A 20,777-nucleotide genomic window follows, 5' to 3' on the forward strand; every position below is an offset into this window, starting at 1 on the left:
TCTGTATTGCTGTAATGATCTTGAAGTGGCATAGAACTCACAACACTCCCATGATGACGAGTAATGCCTCAAGAAGATAAGGCAGCCAGACTCACAGACTTGTCGACCGGGGTAGAATAGGTCTTCAGCAACCCATGCTTGCCGTAAAAGGTGACTATGCTTGTCGTAAAAGGCGACTAACGGGATCGGGTGGTCAGGCTCGCTGACTTGGTTGATACATGTCATCGATCCCTATTGCGAGGATTGATGGTCATGATATTAATCACGGGATCGTCTGGTCCAGACTTGATAAATTACAGACTGCCGTCATATAGCTGGAATATTGTTGAGTGCGGTGTTAAACAACAAACCAAACCAACTCACAGACTTGTCTGCTTGCATGTTCACATGCGTCACCGTTGTGCATTGTGCTTTCTGTCATCGGTTAGCCTAGTCAAGAAATGATTATCTTACAGGCAGCCGTGATCCAGCTTGAATATTGTTGACTGCAACGTAAAACACAGAAAGAAAGATATTATTTGGGAGACTTTCTTTCCAAATTAGATTGATAAGCTGTGGTATGACTGCAGTATTGCATGTGTGTAGCCCCAAATTACCTTCGCTCATTTTGTGGCCAGAGTGAGTGAGTGAGTGAGTTTGGTTTTACGCCGCTTTTAGCAATATTCCAGCAATATCACGGCGGGGGACACCAGAAATGGGCTTCACACATAGTACCCATTGTGGCCAGAGGTCTAACATATCCATCCAGGGTATTAGACCCGTGCCAGTCCGGTGTGTCCCTCCATGGTATAAAAGTCCAGAGTATCAGTCCAGGGAATCAATCCTGCACATATCATGTATTTTCAGCCATTTACAATAATATGTGAGTTAAAAGACTTACTGGAATAATTAGGTCAGCACATGTACCAAGAATAATATCTAACATTCTCAGACCTTTATGCAAAGTAACTAATTGCCAAAAAACATAAATACAAACATGTTTCTGACGGCGTCTGTAGGATTTATTTCTCTTAATTGTGATGGCATATTGATTAGGTATGCATTTTGTGGTAGTCAGGTTTACTAAATAGCACATTAGTATCAGCAGCTCTGTGTGAAGTTTGATGTTATGTCAAACATTAATGTGGAAATTGGTTGCACACTGCTGGCCTGTCAGCATGCACCAATATATTTGTGATTATATATCAAAGATAATTAGAACTTGTGTGAGAAAATGTCACTTTCTGTTTCTCAGAACAGTGCAAATCAAATATTAATGGATGCATACCCCCGGGACGACAATCTCACCAGATTGTAGCCTCACAGATAAGCCGTCAAAACAAAGGGGAGACAACTGTGCCCTGTTGTTTGTTGGGTGTGTTTAGTTTAATTTAGTGACTAAACTGAAAACAAGGGTTCAATTGGATTGAAATACCCCAAAACCCAAAAATTTGTGATAACATAAGAGTGAAAATTAATAGGTTATTTGATGTTTTTCAGTAACTATATAGTTTATTGGATATAGCTTGGGAAAAAATTGCATTATTCTCAAAGCAAACCCCCCACCCCCTGACGAAGTTAAATCTTTGTTCAGAAATGGTCTTAGCGCCACATCATTTTGCAGCTGTTGAAGTTTGAACTGATTTTTGGTGTTATGGTTATCATTTTTACACATGGTGTAAATATGTACCCGGGGTAATATGAACATGGTGAATTCATTCATATTCAGTAATATATTAGAAAAAGCATTCAAAAGAAGAGAAGTGATGAAACAGGATTGATTTATTGTTTGTCAATAATCTAGTATTTCCTGTCAATAGAACAGAAAAACAAATGATGATGAAATATGTTTGAATTACATGCAATTGTTATGTAGGCTGTGCATGTTGGAGTGGCAGCTGGCCTAAGTGTGATATACGTACCTTATAACACACAAGCTATAGGACATTGCATCACATTGGCTCACAGCCCGGACGGAGCACTGAGCCTGTGGACAGGTTGGTAGCTGCTGCTCTGCTATGATTTTATTATGATGGTTATTTATCATGTTTACTTTTAGCTTATCTAAGTATCATGCACACACTGATTACCAAAACGAAATGCAGGTATGCATTGCTTTGACTTCTTAAAAAGAGCTAGAAATTATTTCCAGTTTACCTAAATCTGGTAAGAATTTATAATTAGACATTTATACAAGTACAAAGCATCCAACAGCTTCCTATTTGCTGAAAATGGTGTAAATCCTCTAAATTCCGCATCTTTGAATATATTTTTTAATCATAAGAACATTGTGGTCTCAGGGAAGGGAAGGAAGAGTTAACAAGATTTAACAAATTGTTTCTCAGAAACAAAGTTAGGTGTCAATGCTATTAATGATACTTTTAAGACTGTCAAGAAGGTGGTTTATTTTGTTATAGGCCTCAATGGTAAGTGTGGCAAGGTAGTTAACAACTTACACCAAGCCAGTGTACATCCTAAACCAAGAACATGAATTAATTTAGGGTGAATTCATACTAAATAGGGACCCGTGAAGATTCAGGGGTAGAATAGGTCTTCAGCAACCCATGCTTGCCATAAAAGGTGTCTATGCTTGTCGTAAAAGGCGACTAACGGGATCGGGTGGTCAGGCTCGCTGACTTGGTTGATGCATGTCATAGATCCCAATTGCGTGGATTGATGCTCATGATATTAATCACTGGATTGTCTGGGCCAGACTCGATTAATTACAGACCGCTGTCATATAGCTGGAATTTTGCTGAGTGCGGCATTAAACAACAAACCAACCAACAACCAACCATACTAAACAGGTGTTTTCGCCATGTTAGACATCACTTACACCCTCCCCACATGTGTTGCTGGCAGCCTTTCATGTTCTCCTCCAAAGTTTATACATAAATTCGAAATAATTTGAAGGCAAACTCGACCCCTCTCCCAATATTCCTCATACGAGCGTGAATCTTGCCGCTGACATCGTTCCTCCGTGTGTCTGTGTTGGGACGTTGGCATCTGTGAAGGCCAGGTGTGGTGGTGTCCGTCCCAGTCTGACGTGCTGACATGTCACATGTTCGTGTCAAGAACGGGGATTAGTTGTCACTGGTTAGTAGCTCCCTCTTGTGACAAGGTTTTCATAGCCGTCGTCATTTTGGATGCAGGTTAGTTTACTGCTATCGTTAGTTTAAGGGATGGAATTTCGTCTTACCAATCAGTTGAGGATGGAATAGTTTGGGGATGTTTTGTAGGATGCGTTATGACAGTTTATTTTGTTTATTTCTTTTTTTATAATGTGATTGGTACACTTTTTTCCATCTGTTTCTTGGTGATACATGCTACAGAGATAGACTGTGGCTATGAAAAAAATATTTTGAAGAAGGACCTGGATTTAGAAAATTATAATTTGTTTGAAAAGTTAAATTTTATATAATAAAAGAATTTAATATCCCAAATGGATTTATGACAGGACATGGGTATAATGAAACAGTTTAACATATTGTGACATAACTGTTTTTCAAGTAATATATTTTGTTCGAAATAAAAGGGCACAACTCATTAAAAGCAAGAAACAACAACAAAAATTATTAAATTTTGCTTTTATGTTCCACTGGAGTCATTAGGACTGTTAATGTGTAATTGTATGAGGTCTACAAGTCAAATGTATCCCTGTGAAAAAATGTTTAGGATCCTTAAAGTTCACATAAAACTATCCCGACTGTTTAAGACGAAAGGTTTGTTTGTTTAGGTCTTATGAACTTACGGTGAAGTCTCCACAATGTCGCTGACTGACTAGCCAGTTATCAGAAAAAGCTGCCACTTGTTAAATGTGCATCAACTGCTGCTTTAGAGCTGTCTCGCGGATGTCGTGGAAACACTGTGGGGGTAAATGTTGTCATCTGGGCAGACTGTAGACTTGCTTTAGTGCACAATGTGGAACATCATATTACAGTACTGGAGTCCATTAACGTTGTGAATACAGACAGCAGTGGTGTGTGGCAGTTATTACCTGGCGGAGATTACCTGTATCCTGTTACTGCAGTCAGGTAGCAGCCATTATCAGAGGGAACTCACTACTCCGGGTCTGGGAGGCCGGCCCTCCAGGGAAGCCTGGCACTGCCTCTGGGGTTGGGGCAGGAGGATTCCTTGCTTCATGCTTGGAGATTAATATGGAGGTCGGGGGTACAATGAATGCTGAGTGTGGATTATTCTTGGGTGGCGATCGTCAACCTCAAGGATTTGGGGAGATTGTACCAGTAGGGACAAGTTTCACGAAATGATCTAAGCTATGGCTGTGGGAGTTTTATGTTTAGTTCTTGCAGTTATGGGACCTGGCTGTTGTAGTGTGTCATCATGTTCAGACTGTATCGTGACACTGTATGCTCCATGACTAGTACAAACAAACACATGTACATGCATATCGTTATATTAGTGCAATAATTCCTTTGCCTCACATAACTGATAACAAGTTTGTCGTGATATAGATAGAGTATTGCTGACTGCAGTGTATTGCTGACTGCATCGTAAAACAACATTCACTCTCTCACAAAATTCATCATGCTCACAGATCTTAAGAATGTCAAAAAAAATTCCTTTGCAAATATAAGGATATTTCAAGTTAACTGTGTGCAGCTAGATTCGTCGAGTGCAGTCTTTGTAGATTTTTTTGGAGACATGTGTTCACTGAGGAAAAGTATACATCCTAGCTCAGAAAAACATGCTGTACAACTGTATGCATGTATGCATTGTCCGGCTGTGGATTACAGCAGTGTAACGCGAGTGCTGCCTGACACAGCCACTGGAAGAAAAACAGGGATGATTTTGCACAATTTTCCAATGGCTCTTTGTTGTTTAGTTTAGTTAGAGTAAACAGTATACAAGAGCACAGTGTCCATTACTGGCAATACCCACACATAATGTGCGGCATGCGAGACATGTTTGTGGATATATTACAGTGGTGTCCATGTAGGTATTTGAGAATTGCAGCCACGGTGTAGCAAGGCCGTGTTTACTATCAACATGGACAAGGATGCCGGTTGTTTTGTTTGCCGGTTGTAGAGTTCACAGGGAGACGGGTAGGCATGCTGGTCGGGGCAACTGGAATCGGTGGCATTCGAGAGGAATTGGTCTGTGTGGTGTCGGATATAAAACGCTTAGGTGAGAATGGGACACACTCTACAAAGGCTAAAGGGGATTAGAAGTCATGGGGATTATGGGTCGGTTGTAAGAGGCGACTTTATGGATCTGGTTGTCAGGCTCGGTGACTGTGTTGATTGCATGTCATCATACCCTGACGGTGTTGATCGTTGCTCATAGTATTAATCACTGGATTGTCTGGATGAGATGACTCAACAGACAGCCGTCATGTAGCTGGGATATTAAATAGTGCCGTGTAAAAAACACTTGATTGCAGTCGGGCGGTCGGGTAACCTAGTGGTTAAAGCGTTCGCTCGTCATGCTGAAGACCCAGGTTCGATTCCCGACATGGGTACAATGTGTGAAGCCCATTTCTGGTGTCCCCCGCCGTAATATTGCTGGAATATTGCTAAAAGCGGCGTAAAACCATACTCACTCTCTCACTCACTCACTCACTTTATTGCAGTCTGCCGAGAGAGTGGAAGGTCAGGGGTTTGATCCCTGGCTGCGCCATATCAAAAGATGTTTAAAGATGATACTTGTTGTTACCCTGCCTGGTGCTTGGCACTAAGGGGCTGAAACAAGGACTGGTCAGCTTGGAGTCAGTATAATGTGTCTGAGTGGGGTATTCATTCTAAACTGTGGCATGGTATGTCAATGGGCTAACACTGTAAAATCAGCATTTGTTCGAACTAATATAAGTGCACAGACGCACTCGCACACGCACACGTACACGCAAGCAAGAGAATATTCCAGCTATATCAGGGAGTAATATAGATAATCATGGCCAGGCAGACTTGTGTTGAAAATGCTCCACATCGCTGGGGTACAAGACGTACTATCAATGTCACCTGGTTATCACCTGATCGTCACTTAATCGCCTCTCACAAACAGTATGGGGTGCTTCGGAGTGTTTTTGACCCAGTCCCCTCGGTGGTCTCTTTAAGGTATCATACAGGCAACTGTTACCATTTGGTAGCCTTGCTCCAAGGCTGTACTGTAATGATGAGACCACGGATGTTTAGTAGTTATATCCTTATAATGGGCAAGTCTAGATAAGCGGACAGTACACTGCTGATGCCAGTGTTTTTTAGGGACAACTTGGTTATATTATTTGTATAATCTAGGAATTATGATTTAAACTAATAATAGCTTCCTGAGAGACTTGTGCAAGTCTGCCAAATTCCCTTTTTTGAGATGTAAGGTTTTGAATATGGCTGCAATTAACGTGAATATTAAAGTGTTCATATATTTGGTATACTTTACAGAGCCTTGAGTTAAACAGGAGCTATATTGAGAATATTTTTATGATGCTATTTCTGGGCCAATTCTCACGCATGCTTCAAGTACCCAATAGATTGTTAGGAAAAATAAGGAATTTCTTGTTGTCCATGAAGTTTCTCGTCTTCATCTTCTTACAACTAATGACACTCTAAGTCTTCTCAGTTGAACAAATGTCTTTTGTGTTTGAATATAAATTGTACAATTGTAATATGAAGCAAATTTTCCATCCCCAATAATTATTTGACAAATGTTATCTTCTTTGCCAAGATTTAATCATGACATACATGGCAATAACTTTTATAATGAATAATGTCCTCATGTCCTACATTTGTTGCAGCTAATGCTCCCAACACAAAAACATAATTATTCAAGTATCAAATTATGGTAATTTTATTCTGGTCCATTTGAAACATGATTGATGCTGATTGTCTTAATTAGGAGTTCAATTCAAGAGATGGTGATACTGCAGTATTCTCCTGTGGTTGCAGGACAACTATCATTACATCTAGTCACAGACAGCTGTTGTCCGGAAGTGCGTACAATGTGTGGACAATAGAATACTTCTTGGTTAATTATATATCATTTGCATGTTCATTCATGTTAGTGTTCAGAACACTAACAGAGGAAGCAGGATCTTACAACCAGAACATAACGTCTATATCACTAGTGAATACGTACATATCACCTGTCAATACCATGTCAATATCGCCCATGAGACAGATGTGTCTCAGCTGGTTATTACAATACAAGTGTGTGCTGTGGTAGGTATTTGTTGCTCTATGTCAGAACATGTGTCGTAACAACATATTGCAACTTGGTCGATACAGGTTTAATTTAAAGAGGCACTGTCGCAGTTGTATAAATTGTTACACAGTTTTTATTCAAATATCTTCAATTTTAGATTCTGTGTGAAAAGAAAATGGTTGATAATCATATGTAACTCTTAATCTTAATCATATATTTCTTAATTTATTTTTTTACATGAACTGTGAATCATTGTCTTCCAATCTTTTAACTATCAAAGCAGTTGGGTTGGAAGAGGTTAGATTCTGATTTTTAGCACAGAAAAGGGCACGGTTTTCCGCTGTTAATGGTCAATATTGTGATGGCTACATAACATGATTAGGCTACAGGAATCAACAGCAGCAGGATAAATGTTCTGTCTCTCCAATTACTTCCTTTTGAAGTACTAGATTCATATATCAGGTGTTACATCTTTTGTCGCTAATGAAGTGGTACGGTTTGTGTGGCAGGTTTGATCGCTCCAGTAATGATTGCTGTTAAGTACACAAATCTAAGTAATTAACAAGCAATAATATAACTATTCAGTATTACCAAAAGGACTTAGTCACTGTATGTAGGTTATCATGGTGTTAAGCACATCAACTACAATAATCAAGCATTGGTCCATAATTCACCAGTGATAAACAAAACTATGCAGTATCATTTACATCGGTAGAGGCTTTGACCTTGGATATAGGTTGTCACAGCTTTAACTGCTGTAGCTGTTATGATCTGGCGACACTGTATGTTTTGATTGAGACAGCTTCAAAATACCTCATCTATAACAATGAAGCATTGGTCCACAACTGACCAGTGATAAATAAAACTATGCAGTTTCATTTATACTACTAGAGGCCTTGACATTGGATATAGGTTGTCCCAGCTTTAACTGCTGTAGCGGTTATGATCTGGCGACACTGTATGTTTTGATTGAGACAGCTTCAAATACCTCATCTATAACAATTAAGCATTGGTCCACAACTGACCAGTGATAAATAAAACTATGCAGTTTCATTTACACCGATAGAGGCCCTGACATTGGATATAGGTTGTCACAGCTTTAACTGCTGTAGCTATTATTATCTGGTGACACTGCATATTTCGGTTGTCACAGCTTTAAGCACCTCAGCTATAACAATAAGCATTAGTCCATAATTGACCGGTGATAATACAACTATGCAGTATCATTTACACTGAAAGTCACTGGATATGGGTTGTCACAGCTTTAACTGTTCTAGCTGTTATGATCTGGCATTGGTGTACGATTAACCCAAAGATAACAGAGGTATGTAATAATGTTCAACAAGATCTTGTCTCACAGACTTCAAACATATTTGATAAGTACGTAGATGGATAGGTGTACTGTGTTTTCAGGGAAGATTGGCCGGCTGTTGTGTAGTATGCGCACTGATCAGCTGATTTTACCGGTAATCAATGAATTCTTGAATAAAACATACATTGTGGGTGGTAATGACTGCAGCCCTACCTGGCTCAGGTAACGCAGGCTGGCTTGATTGGAAGGGTCTGTGTATTTGTTCATTGAAGGCTTGGAATCGGCAGTTAGTGTTTCTGATGTTTGGCAGTTAGTAAAGCTGCTCCAGTAGGACATGCTGGGCAGGTGGGACTACAGGTGTGTTTCATAATGTCTTCATTGAATTCCATTTAGTGCATGTGTACTTTGTTGTTTTCTGATGTAGATCACTGGATGACTAAATATTTGCTCAGCCGTGCTGTACTAAAATATCTCAGAGAGACTTTCTTGTTGTGTCATGATTTTCTCAAATCAAATTTGAATTATTTTTTTGGTAAAGTTGTAAAACAACTATTATTCTCGGTGTTATAAGTTATGACTGACATTTCCAGTACAATCAAAATAAGATGAGTTTAGGTTTGTTGACCTCTTCAAGCATTATAATGAGTGAATGTTGTTTTACGCCGCTTTTAGCAATATTCCAGCAATATCATGGTGGGGGACACCAGAAATGGGCTTCACACATTGTACCCATGTCGGGAAACGAACCCGGGTCGTCAGTGTGATGAGGGAACACTTCAACCACAAGGCTACCCCACCGCCCATACAAGCATTATCAGTGAGAAATGAAGTTTAAAGCCATGTGTGACAATGATTATTAGAGTGAATTTGTTGAAACTGAAATTCACCCATCACAATACAATTAAATAATGTTTATCATAATTAACAGGTTATATTGCATAGTAATTAAGTCCAAGCAAGAAAACTCTTACATGAACAATATTCAGATTCTAAAATAACTATTCTTTTGGTTGTTAAGCTGACATTATCAACCAAACAATATTTCAGCATGTCGCCACACATCACCTGTGTGGAGTAGTAAGGAGGTTAAAGATTATTCAACCAGAGTGATTGCAAAGAACTTCTTGATCATTTTATAATTCATAGCAAACACTGAACTTCAAGAGTGCTTTTAATAAGTGGATAAATAGCCACAACAACCTACGACTCGCCCTTTGAAGATAAACATTTATTGCTCCACTGAAGTACTGTCATTGTTCCTTAATGTATACAAATATGTCAGGCTATTAAGTGATCTAACTTTGAGTTACCTGAATGCATACATAAACATAGATCTACCTTGTTAGCTTTACAGGTGTGAAGTGCTTCAATGCAGAATGCACCATGCAAATAGACCTGAATACTTTATAGGATATTTCACCCCCCTAATGTTGGTGTGTATATTGACAGTGGGCAGTCATCTCTGTCTGATCATGGAGAACAAATTACAGGCTTTCTTCTAACAAGTGCATGCAGAGAAAAGTTATAACTCAAGGGCTGTGTGAGTTAAGTCGTTTGTGGATTGTTGTAGGTAATTAACACCTTGATTACTTGATTAGGCAATTAGTGGGTAGCGTGTGTGTGTAATCTGACAGATGGCTGTGGGGGTGTAGGGCCCATTGTGGTCCGATGCAGCCATTGTCTGAACTGTCGTCTGCTTCCATTGTCCCATGTGGGAGTGTGTGGCTGTTATTAATGCAGATTCAAATACAAGGGAATACTGGACAGTTGCTGTGGATTATATTTGGATATTTCTCAACAGGATTATAAGGTAGGAAAGACTTCCGCCCATATCCCCCCTCCAAAAGTTATATATATTTACATATAGCATGTTTCTTCCAATTATATATATTTTTGAGGGGGGGTACAGGTAGAAGTCTTACCATAAGGAATGCTTTTGTATATATATTTTATAAGAATTGCAGGACTGTTGTATAATATTTAAGCTTTCATCAAGTGTATACCTGAAACATCACAGTGTTGGGCAGTTGTGTAAGCGCTGCGCTTAAAATGATATCACTTACTAATGTCAGTCTCAATTTTACTGTGATCATTTTCAGAGAGATATGAGTGTAAGAATGAAAGAGGGATGAGAATAAATGTCAGTAACATGTATAGTTCATGTATTGAATTTTGCTGCACTGGCAAAAAATACAAGCATGATACTTGAAATATCAGAATTTTGGTGTTTGCCGCCATAGCCGGTATAGCTTTTGTGAAGAAAAGTGGTGGCAATGTCAGACTGCCTCATTTACTGGTGTAAGGGAGACAATGCCTGGAGAAATACCCTGCACAGAAGATGCGGTGGTCTGGGAAGAAATATACAGTTCAAGTCTCCAGTATTGCTTTTGACTTATCTCCCTTTTCTGGCCTGGATCTATATATGTTTATTGCACGTATTAAAACTGAACATGTATTTTCATATATTTGGATAAGAAAAGGAATTTTTGTACATGTCTGTAATTGTTGTGTATTTTGATGGTTAATAGATTTATATCGATGTAACATGCAGCTATCGCATATCTTATTCTCATTTATGCCAAACTAATGCTTTTATAGGCTTAAACTCTTCAGTTGAAATGATATAGACACAATATTTCACCATTTCTGAATAGGTTGAATGAAGGGACTGTCCCATAAAGATGATGACTGCGTGCTAGATTGAGCACTATCGTAATGTTAATGTTTTCATCCAACATTAGTTTTAACGGTACCGATTCAGCGTATTACTCGTCCAGGAATTACTGTTTATCCAAGTAATTGACAGTGACAACAGCTGCAGATCACATTGCAGGCTCTGTTGACAGGGGATGGCTTCGTCATCAGGAACTGAATGGAAATAACTGTCTGTCTCAGCTTCCCCTCAGTGGCTGGTTGGACATGTTTTGCCAACTAAATGAGAGTAAACACGAGCCAAGAACTGTTACTTGGTTACCATTGGGCCGAAGCGTGACTTGTGACTCAGATACACGATGGGTTGTTTGCAGACACATGGCAATGGGAGCACCATTGTTGAAGGGAGAGGAAGCTTTGATATATCTTCATGCTTTGTGAACTATACATGTGCATCATCCATTGGTGGTTAACATTCCTGTGCTGGCAAACTACAGCCAATTGTCTTTATCTGACTGACTTACTGGGCTGTAAATGCAGTCATCACATGATTGAGTGAGTTAGATGTTTATCTGGGTATATGTAGTAGACATTGTTGATTGACCTGGGTATATAAGGTAGACATTGTTGATTGACCTGGGTATATGAAGTAGACATTGTCGATTGACCTGGGTATATGAAGTAGACATTGTCGATTGACCTGGGTATATGCAGTAGATATTGTCAGTTGAGCTGGTTATATGCAGTAGATATTGTTGATTGACCTGGGTATATGCAGTAGATATTGTCTATTGACCTGGGTATATGTAGTAGATATTGTCTATTGACCTGGTTATATGCAGTAGATATTGTTGATTGACCTGGGTATATGCAGTAGATATTGTTGATTGACCTGGGTATATGCAGTAGATATTGTTGATGACCTGGGTATATGCAGTAGATATTGATTGTCCTAGGTATATGCAGTAGATATTGTCAATTGACCTGGTTATATGCAGTAGATATTGGTGATTGACCTCGATATATGAAGTAGGTATTGTTGATTGACCTTGGTATATGCAGTAGATATTGTTGATGACCTGGGTATATGCTGTAGATATTGATTGTCCTAGGTATATGCTGTAGATATTGTTGATGACCTGGGTATATGCTGTAGATATTGATTGTCCTAGGTATATGCTGTAAATATATTGTTGGTTGACCTGGCTATATGCAGTAGATATTGTTGATTGACCTGGGTATATGCAGTAGATATTGTCGATTGACATCGGTATATGCAGTAGATATTGTCGATTGACCTGGGTATATGCAGTAGCTATTGTCAATTGACCTGGGTATATGCAGTAGATATTGTCTATTCACCTGGGTATATGCAGTTGATATTGTCAATTGACCTGGTTATATGCAGTAGATATTGTCAATTGACCTGGGTATATGCAGTAGATATTGTCTATTGACCTCGGTATATGCAGTAGATATTGGTGATTGACCTAGGTATATAAAGTAGATGTTGTTGATTGATCTAGGTATATGGAGTAGATATTCTTAATTTACCTGGGTACAATGCTCGAAATAAGCACCTGCCTGTAGGCCTGTGGCAGGTAGATCTTGTGTCGGGCCTGTAGTTACAAATGCGTCCTTATGGACTGGCGTAAATTTATATGTCAATTTATTTGTCACAATAAGCTGCGGTTTTGAGGGCTTGAAGAGTTTAGTCAAGGCCTGCAGGTTCTTAAAGCTGTGGGTCCTGATGGCAGCCTGTAAATTTTTTAAATTTCAAACACTGCCTTGGTATATGTAGTAGACGTTGATCACAGGTGACCGTGATACAGACATCAGTGTTGGTCAGCATAGTGTATGACATACATCACAGTGTCACAAGCAGTTTCATTAGAAGAGTGACGTTATAAGCAGACCAAGTGACAGTATATTCAGAGGATTTTTAGGTTCTGGGGGGTCCCAGTCGTCTGAGTTGTGACAGTTACTGTGCAGAGTTATGTCCCTTTTCCTCGCAAGTAATCTATGATCGTTGGTTTGAATCCCAGTTTGCCCCAATTATGTTTCTAGGTTTGTCACCACCATACCTGAGTTGCGGGTTTCACCGAAGTGGTAAATGTCTTAGACCTAGATCACTTAGAAAACATTTCCTCCCACTTTAAGCTGACATGCCATGACACCACTGGAATACTGTTCAGAGCAGCATCCAACCCAACTCACTATAGCTTCTGCAGACCAAAAACAATGTGACAGTTTGTGTGGCAGCACCTTTAAGCTCAAAGTGAACTGTCTCTATGAGTTCTCCGTCTTTTAAAGGCATGTCATAGTACACCAAGGGTAAAATGTACATACAGCACATAGTGATAAGAAATAAGTTTTGATTACATTTGATATTAAAAAACTTGATAAAATTAAGAAATTGTAATATTGATAAAAACTGTAGACAGAAGCTAGTATTTTAAATTTAGTAGACAGGCTGCTCGTCTTAACATCAAAATAAACCCGATGGACGTTTATTATCCAATAATGTATCTTGGCTGAAGAGAATATTATGGGACCTGCACTGGTAGGTTTGTGCTGGGGACATATAGCCATATATGGGATATAAAGTGGGGAGGAGCTTGTCAAAACTTGGTGACTCATGCCCAGTTTTTCATGTTGTTTATGAAAAGAGAATTTAGATAATTTGACGAATGTTTTGACCACACCCATCATGCACAAACTTATGGGAATGAAGTTGTCGCTTTCAAAATACTGATAAGTTGAAAGAAGTCATTTTAAAAAGCTTACTGTGAAAATGACCTCAGGGTATTTTCTGTGTTACCATTTGATGCTTCTTAAACAATATTCGATGATTAAAAATCTCTGAACTCCTAAAGTTTGAACCATTAAATAAATTACAACAAACCATCTTTAAATCATATGAAAACAGTGAGTTGTGATACACATATTTTTCAATTATCAAGAGTCGGTTTAGTGTTGTTATTCTGTTTTAAATATGTTTGTTTTGAAAGTGTAAAAATATTCTCAAAAACTAAGTACGAGCTCAAAGTCTTAGCAGCATTACTTCTTCAAATGGCATTTAGAAGTTGGTAACATCATTAGTATAAAGGAAATTATATCATTTATTGTGAAACACATTTCCCAAGAGCTACATTTCACCAGATGAAATATAAGTCAAATATGTAGCTTCCATTAAGAAAGGGTTCAATACAGGCCCTGCATTGTCGTGGTGGCAAAAGGGAGACAACTCCTGATTGCCTCCTGGGACAAGATTCCACCTTGTACTTGTATCCAGCTGCTTCATCCAGTCTAGTTCGACTAACAATAGCTACTGATGTAGGTGTAATTGTATCTTTGGTAAGATGAATTATACTCATTTCAGTTCTTTGTCTTCTTGTATCATCTTACACTTAAAATCTACAGAATTTTGTTGCTATTTCTATAATTATGAAATATTCTAATAATTTTTCCCACATATATGTCCTGATATGATATTTTGGAAAAAGTAATGTTTTTACCACAGTTATTAGTGTTAGGTAAATTTCAATTGACATGTAAATTTCCATGTTCAGTTTTTGAAATGATTTGGCAGTTTTGTTGATGTCCGTGCTGCATGTCGACACACACATTGGCTGTTCTGTTATGAATAATTCTCAAAGGAACTACATGCACCACCAAAATATTCAAAGTTAAGATTAATAATTTGTGAGAATTCTGTTCAAAAGGCTGTGACAATGCCAACCAATTGGTAATGAATATAGTATGATGTGTCAATATTATTGGAGTGACTCACAAACCTGGTCAGGTTGTTTAACTCCTTTGTGCTTTTACCTGTCCAGGTGAGTCACAGCTCAATTAGGGAGCTGTCGTTCTTTGTTAGGACATGTTAACATTTTGTTGCATACAATATTGCATCAAAACTACATGGGCTGATCTGCTTGTCTTGGATCACATTCTTTTAGCAATGGAGTTTTGGGAAAATATGTCAGGTGATGTGTGAAATATGCAGTTTTCTTTATTGAATTATTTTGCAACCTCATTGAGAGGATATTGAGCTGGAACTAATGTAGCAAGTACTAGAGATGCCGGGGCCGAACAAGAAATGTCTACCACAAAGACATGTAGGTGTTAACAAATGATACCCACATATTTAATCCTTCACCGGGGATATTATATCATTGTGGTTTTCATGACATGGGATGAATTTGCAGTATTTTTCAAAAGCTGAATAGCATTTTTGTTGTATTGACATGAACATTTTTTGTATGTAAAGTATGTTGTGCATCCTTTGAAGAATATTTATGTACAAGTTGTATGCCAAATATTTTATCTTTAACAGCATTGACAGTTTCCTACAATGCATATGCTTGTCTGTCTGTATTCATGAAACAGGCTATAAATTATTTGTGAAAACAGCCGATTAGCATATGGGAGAGATAATGACATAGCAAATATGATTCCGTATCACACTCCATTAACATGGGAGTTTCATGTGTCATAAAAATCAATATTCACATAGCTTTTCAAAACTGTGAGTAATTTCTGAAAATGCACTGCCTTGGGGTGTTTTGTTGTAAAATTAGAACAAATATGAGTCACAGGGATATAAATAGACTCCTGACTTGTTAGTGTTGTTTAGAAAATGTATTTTTAGATTACATGCTGTGACTGTACCCTTTTTAAATTTAGCATTCAGTCTGGGAAAATATTTGGTAAACTGTTTTTGTTCAAATAAGTGTTGCATATAATACATCATCTAAATATACCTTTTGTTTTTGATATGGTACATTGTGCACACTCGTATGCTGAATAATAACTTTATTTTCAGTTCTTTTATAAATATGAATATATAACATGGAATAAACCTTATTGGGAAAGAATCCATAACAAATGGGATAATTGTATGTTTATTTAGAAACTGTGTAAATAATAAAGGAGAAAGGATGTTTCCTTGCCATACCCCTTTACCCTTCAGATGCATTAGAACTGTGGAATTTTGTTTGCTCTAAGCGTTCCTGTCATTCTGACCTGTACTTTTGTATAAAAGGTTCGGGGAGGAGCATTGAGGGTGAATCTTAGTTTGAAATTGTTCACCGTTAACGGTCTTATACTAATGATGGTAGGTGCAAATAAGGACATCAGGGGAACTGTTTGCTCTGGCTCAACCATTTGAAGGGGTGAAATTTAAACCCTTATGACGTTCAAAGGTGTGTGTCATTCTTTAGAAGGTATATCGTTTATCTGTAAATTTAGACTGAGAGTCTTAGATTGGTGGCATGTAGGTCTTTGAAAATTACACTGTTATTGTGAAAGTTTAGACCACGCAACATAAAAAGATAGCTTGTGTGTCTTAAGAAGTTATATACATATCAGAAAACGAATGCCTAAAACAGGTATGTCAGTCCTTTGAAACTGAACACAATCTATCATGGTGGAAATATTATGCTGAACATGCCGTTTTCCTGAGTTTCCAAAACACAGAACCTGAATTATTTTATGCAGGTAGAACAGGTTTGGTGAACTTGGTGTTATCCCATTTAAATGAAATTAATGATTCCTTCAAGGCTGGGATAGTTTGTATCGTCTTTTGCAGTATATATATATATATATATATATATATATATATATATATATATATATATATATATATACTGCAAAATATGATACAAACACCACCTATTATTGTCCCCTAATATACTGCAAAAGACGATACAAACACCACCTATTATTGTCCCCAAATACTATCCTATTATTGTCCCCAAATACTATATATATATATATGTTACACCTAGTTTAGTATGGGGTGGACAATGAGAGGTGGTATTTGATGTATGTACACCCAGTTTGTCTTGTCTCCAGTAAGATCCTACATGGTGGGTAGGTTTTATTGTCTCATTTACAGGCTTCTTCACCTACTGAAGACTGTCATGCCTGCAAAGTTCTAAACACAAAAACATCCTTTATGTTGGTCACTAAATAGAATGGAATTAAGCACTATTTTACAGTGATTAACCACATTATCATGCATTGAACACGAAATGAAAACAACTAAAATATGATATGATGATATTACAACAAAATCTCATATATCACATACAATATCAAACGTCTAACATAATTTTACTATGATGAAACAAATTTCCACATTGAATGCAAAGTTGACGGAATAAATAATGATTTTACAGAATTGGAAAAGCAAAATCTAGTAAAGCATATAAGTACGCTAGTCACATGTTATAAGCATGTAGGTGACTAGAAATTTAATATTCACTGTGATAAAATGAAAAAAGAACTTAACAAAGATGTGGCAGAATCTAGGAGATCACAATTACTCCATACTTTCACATATGCATTTTGAGTAGTATTTTAATGGTACAAGCATGTCTGAAAAAGCTTGGGATCTGCTGATAATATCTAAGTCACAGAGGCATTTTCTAAGCAGGACTCTGAGTCATGGAAGGAGAATGTCATAAAACATAGACCAACACACTCCGTCACCTTAGACGTGTCTTTAATCTAGGGAATCGTGCGCAGGTAAAAATGATGTTATCTACAATCTCCATATGTTAGTGGGAACCCCATGGTTAGCTACATGGAGTAGGGAATTCTTTGACAAAAAATTCATACGTCTATTCACAATTCAAATTTTCTGGTTGATATATGAGATTTATTTATCTACATCTGACTCTGGTAGAGATTTGGCTTCAAAGGGAAATACTGATGCTTGTAATGGGAAAATCATGAATTTATTTATTTGGATGTTTTTCTTTGGATATATGAATTAAGACAGATTGTGGGATAAGTAATGCCTTTGTCCTGAATGGGTTAAATATGTAACTTATTAAAGAGATCCACTCTTAACTGTACAAAGGGTTTGTATATTTTCTTTTGAATATTATTTAATCCATATATGCCATTTATTTCTATTCATACAAATAAGGAAATGATTAAGCCGTAGAGAAATCATTGAGGTGTTTTGTATTTGTTTGTACACTGAAACCTCTGTAAACATAACCCAATTGCACAAACATTTTAATCTTGTAGAAACATTGGGTGTGAAAGTTGATAAATACTCTCATTGACTTTCAAACTCAACAACCTGCCGACCGTGTGTTAATACAGGCACGTTGAAGCAGAGGACGTTCAGTAGGACTGGAGCACTGGTAGCTGTACGTGCTGGCTGTCATAGGCCTGTCTGATAGTTTGACAACAGTCGTACCTTAACATGAAGAGGTTATCTAGGGCTTAATGCAGTAGGGGATTTCCTCACCTTCCATGCTAGAGAGGTTACCTGCGTTATCACCTAATTCGTGTGTAACTATCTTTAACTGCTGAGGCCGAGTTTTATGAGTAGCAGTTAGAGTGTGACATGTGTGACACTTTGGTGTTGTTTGTTAATGAAGACATTGCTCAGCTTTGTTGATGGGTATCAGGAGAACAATGAAGGTAATATGTCTATTTTCCAAATGTGTTAAGTATTTTTTTCATAGTAAATGGAGCTTAAATTACTTCTTTGAAGAAGGGTGTACTTTTCTCCATATTTGTAAGAATTATTAATTATATTGTATTTAAGTGTGAAGAGTTAAAATTATTGTGAAAAATTTATAACTAAGAGGGTGTAAGATTGGCCTACTTTAAACTGATTAATGTTATTGTTTATGTTATTGTATATATTACCTATTATTCACCTTGGTTTGATTAAGGGTGGGTCGGGGTGGGGGGTATTTACATAGATATTGCCCCGACACTTGATCTCATTTCAGCATAATAAACACACTGTTTGATTGTCATTGAAAACCATAACAAATACTGTTAGTTTTAATTAAAACTTACATTGCTACTATGCGTAATATGACTCAGTAGCGACCAGATATTGACATTCCCATGCCCTGCATGTGGCATGTTGGGGCGGTGAATACGACCTGTATCTCCCACCATGGTCTGGGACAGTCAGAGTGCCAGGACAGCCAGGTGGTGCCGTGTGTGAGTGTATGCATGTACATGAACCTGCTTCACTTGTATTTACATAGACATGTCTACAGTTACCGAGTACACAATCCAACCCCACCAATTTGTCGGCACCTTCTGTGCTAAGGCTGCTGTTCATATGTAGATGTTTCACCTTGTGTTACGGGGTATATCAGATGTTGCTGGTTGGTTTCATACTGCTGCTGTTTTGTTTGTGACAGTTCAGTAACATTTCAATGTGCCTGTTTATGATACCAGCTGTCAATGCTGTTAAAGGTTGCCTTGTCAGTTCTTACACTCACTCACTCACTCACTCACTCCTGTGAAGAACAGGCTGAGAATGGCTCACCAGCAATCCATGCTTATGTAAGAAGCGACTAACAGGACTGGCTGATCCGGTTTTTCATCTTGGTTCATGCATGTCATGGTATCCCAATTTGTGTAGAACGATGCTCATGATATCAATCATTGGATTGTCTCGTCCAGACTCATATTTACAGACCGCCGTCATATAGCTGGAATATGGCATTTAACAACAACCAACCAAACAAACAACTTGACTAATTAAACATCTACCTTTGAAAGTGTGTTGGATTGTAGGACAAATAGATCTTTCCAATTGTGTATACTTAAGGGAATTTTGTACTTACATGCTATAATTGTTAAGACATGAATAGAAGTAACTGAACTGTAAAGTGGTCTATAAAAATAAGGAGACCCTTTGTTGAGTATCAATACTGGGTGATCAATGTGTGACAGCTGTCTGGCAGTAGCCAATACACCCTCAAGCTGCATCTGCAGATGCAGCTGGTATATCTGATGATCTTCCAATATTTAGAGAACCAGGAGGAATATTTGGATAGTTACTGAGCTGTGCTTGCATCATACAAAGGTTTTAAACAACAGGACTGCCATTGGATGATGTAATAGGTGATAGCTCTGATGTGTGATACAGAGTATATATCATCAACTCTGCAGTGCGCTAATGGCACCAGTCAACTTAATAGCTCTGATGTGTGATACAGAGTATATACCATCAACTCTGCTGTGTCGCTAATGGCACCAGTCATTTAGTCTCACACTCCTGACTGTTTAACAGGACGACTTTTGTTCACATCTTTCTTTGTATTGTTTGTAAAATGAACAAAAAGAGTTAGGGATCATGGACATTTTGGGGGATATGGAAGTAAAGATTGAGCACTCAATTTCATGAAAAAATTCACAAAAATGTTCAGGATCCCTAATGTTTTGTGTTCAGTATATTAAAATGTTCATTGCAGGGTAAAATTACCTGAGTTTAAGCATTGTATTTGTTATTGATGCTCGTATTTCATTTCTTCCAGGTTTCATGTTGATATTCTAGAGGCAATGTTGGATCAGAGAATACTAATATGGATGACAGCTGATGGATATTTAAAGTTTGAAACATTTGAAGCCAAATGCTTATGTCTGTTTTCTTTGTTTCAGATTGCCATACGGATTACTATAAATAAGTGTAGAGCCAGCTCTGGCCTGGCTTCAAAATGAATTTATAATGATTGGTAAGTACAAAGTTCCTTTTCCTTGCATTTTGTACATCTCATTTGAGAAAATGGCACATGGTACTGACCAACACTGATGGTCAACAGTGAGACTTTCGGTCCATAGCTTGCAATTGTTTTAAGTATGAGCGTCTGAATATTGCACCAAATATCAGCAAAAAGGAAATCACTGA

The 20,777-nt window shown here is 37.8% G+C and overlaps 1 protein-coding gene across 12 annotated transcripts in view; it reads left to right on the plus strand.

Annotated features, from left to right (window-relative positions):
- Positions 1–20,777, plus strand: part of LOC139480537 (receptor-type tyrosine-protein phosphatase delta-like) — a 396,576-nt gene that overhangs the window by 159,440 nt on the left and 216,359 nt on the right. For 10 of the 12 annotated variants that reach the window (XM_071263629.1, XM_071263627.1, XM_071263626.1 and 7 more), the window contains one exon: positions 20,531–20,604. The gene's annotated coding sequence lies outside the window, so the exon portion shown is untranslated. Of the gene's footprint in view, positions 1–5,051; positions 5,125–8,436; positions 8,456–20,530; positions 20,605–20,777 lie in introns of those variants that run through there. The other 2 variants (XM_071263632.1, XM_071263633.1) reach the window with 2 other exon arrangements.

The sequence above is a fragment of the Haliotis cracherodii genome, unplaced genomic scaffold (genome assembly GCF_022045235.1).
Source record: "Haliotis cracherodii isolate W230 unplaced genomic scaffold, xgHalCrac1.p SCAF_4, whole genome shotgun sequence".
Classification (NCBI taxonomy): Eukaryota; Metazoa; Mollusca; class Gastropoda; order Lepetellida; family Haliotidae; genus Haliotis; species Haliotis cracherodii.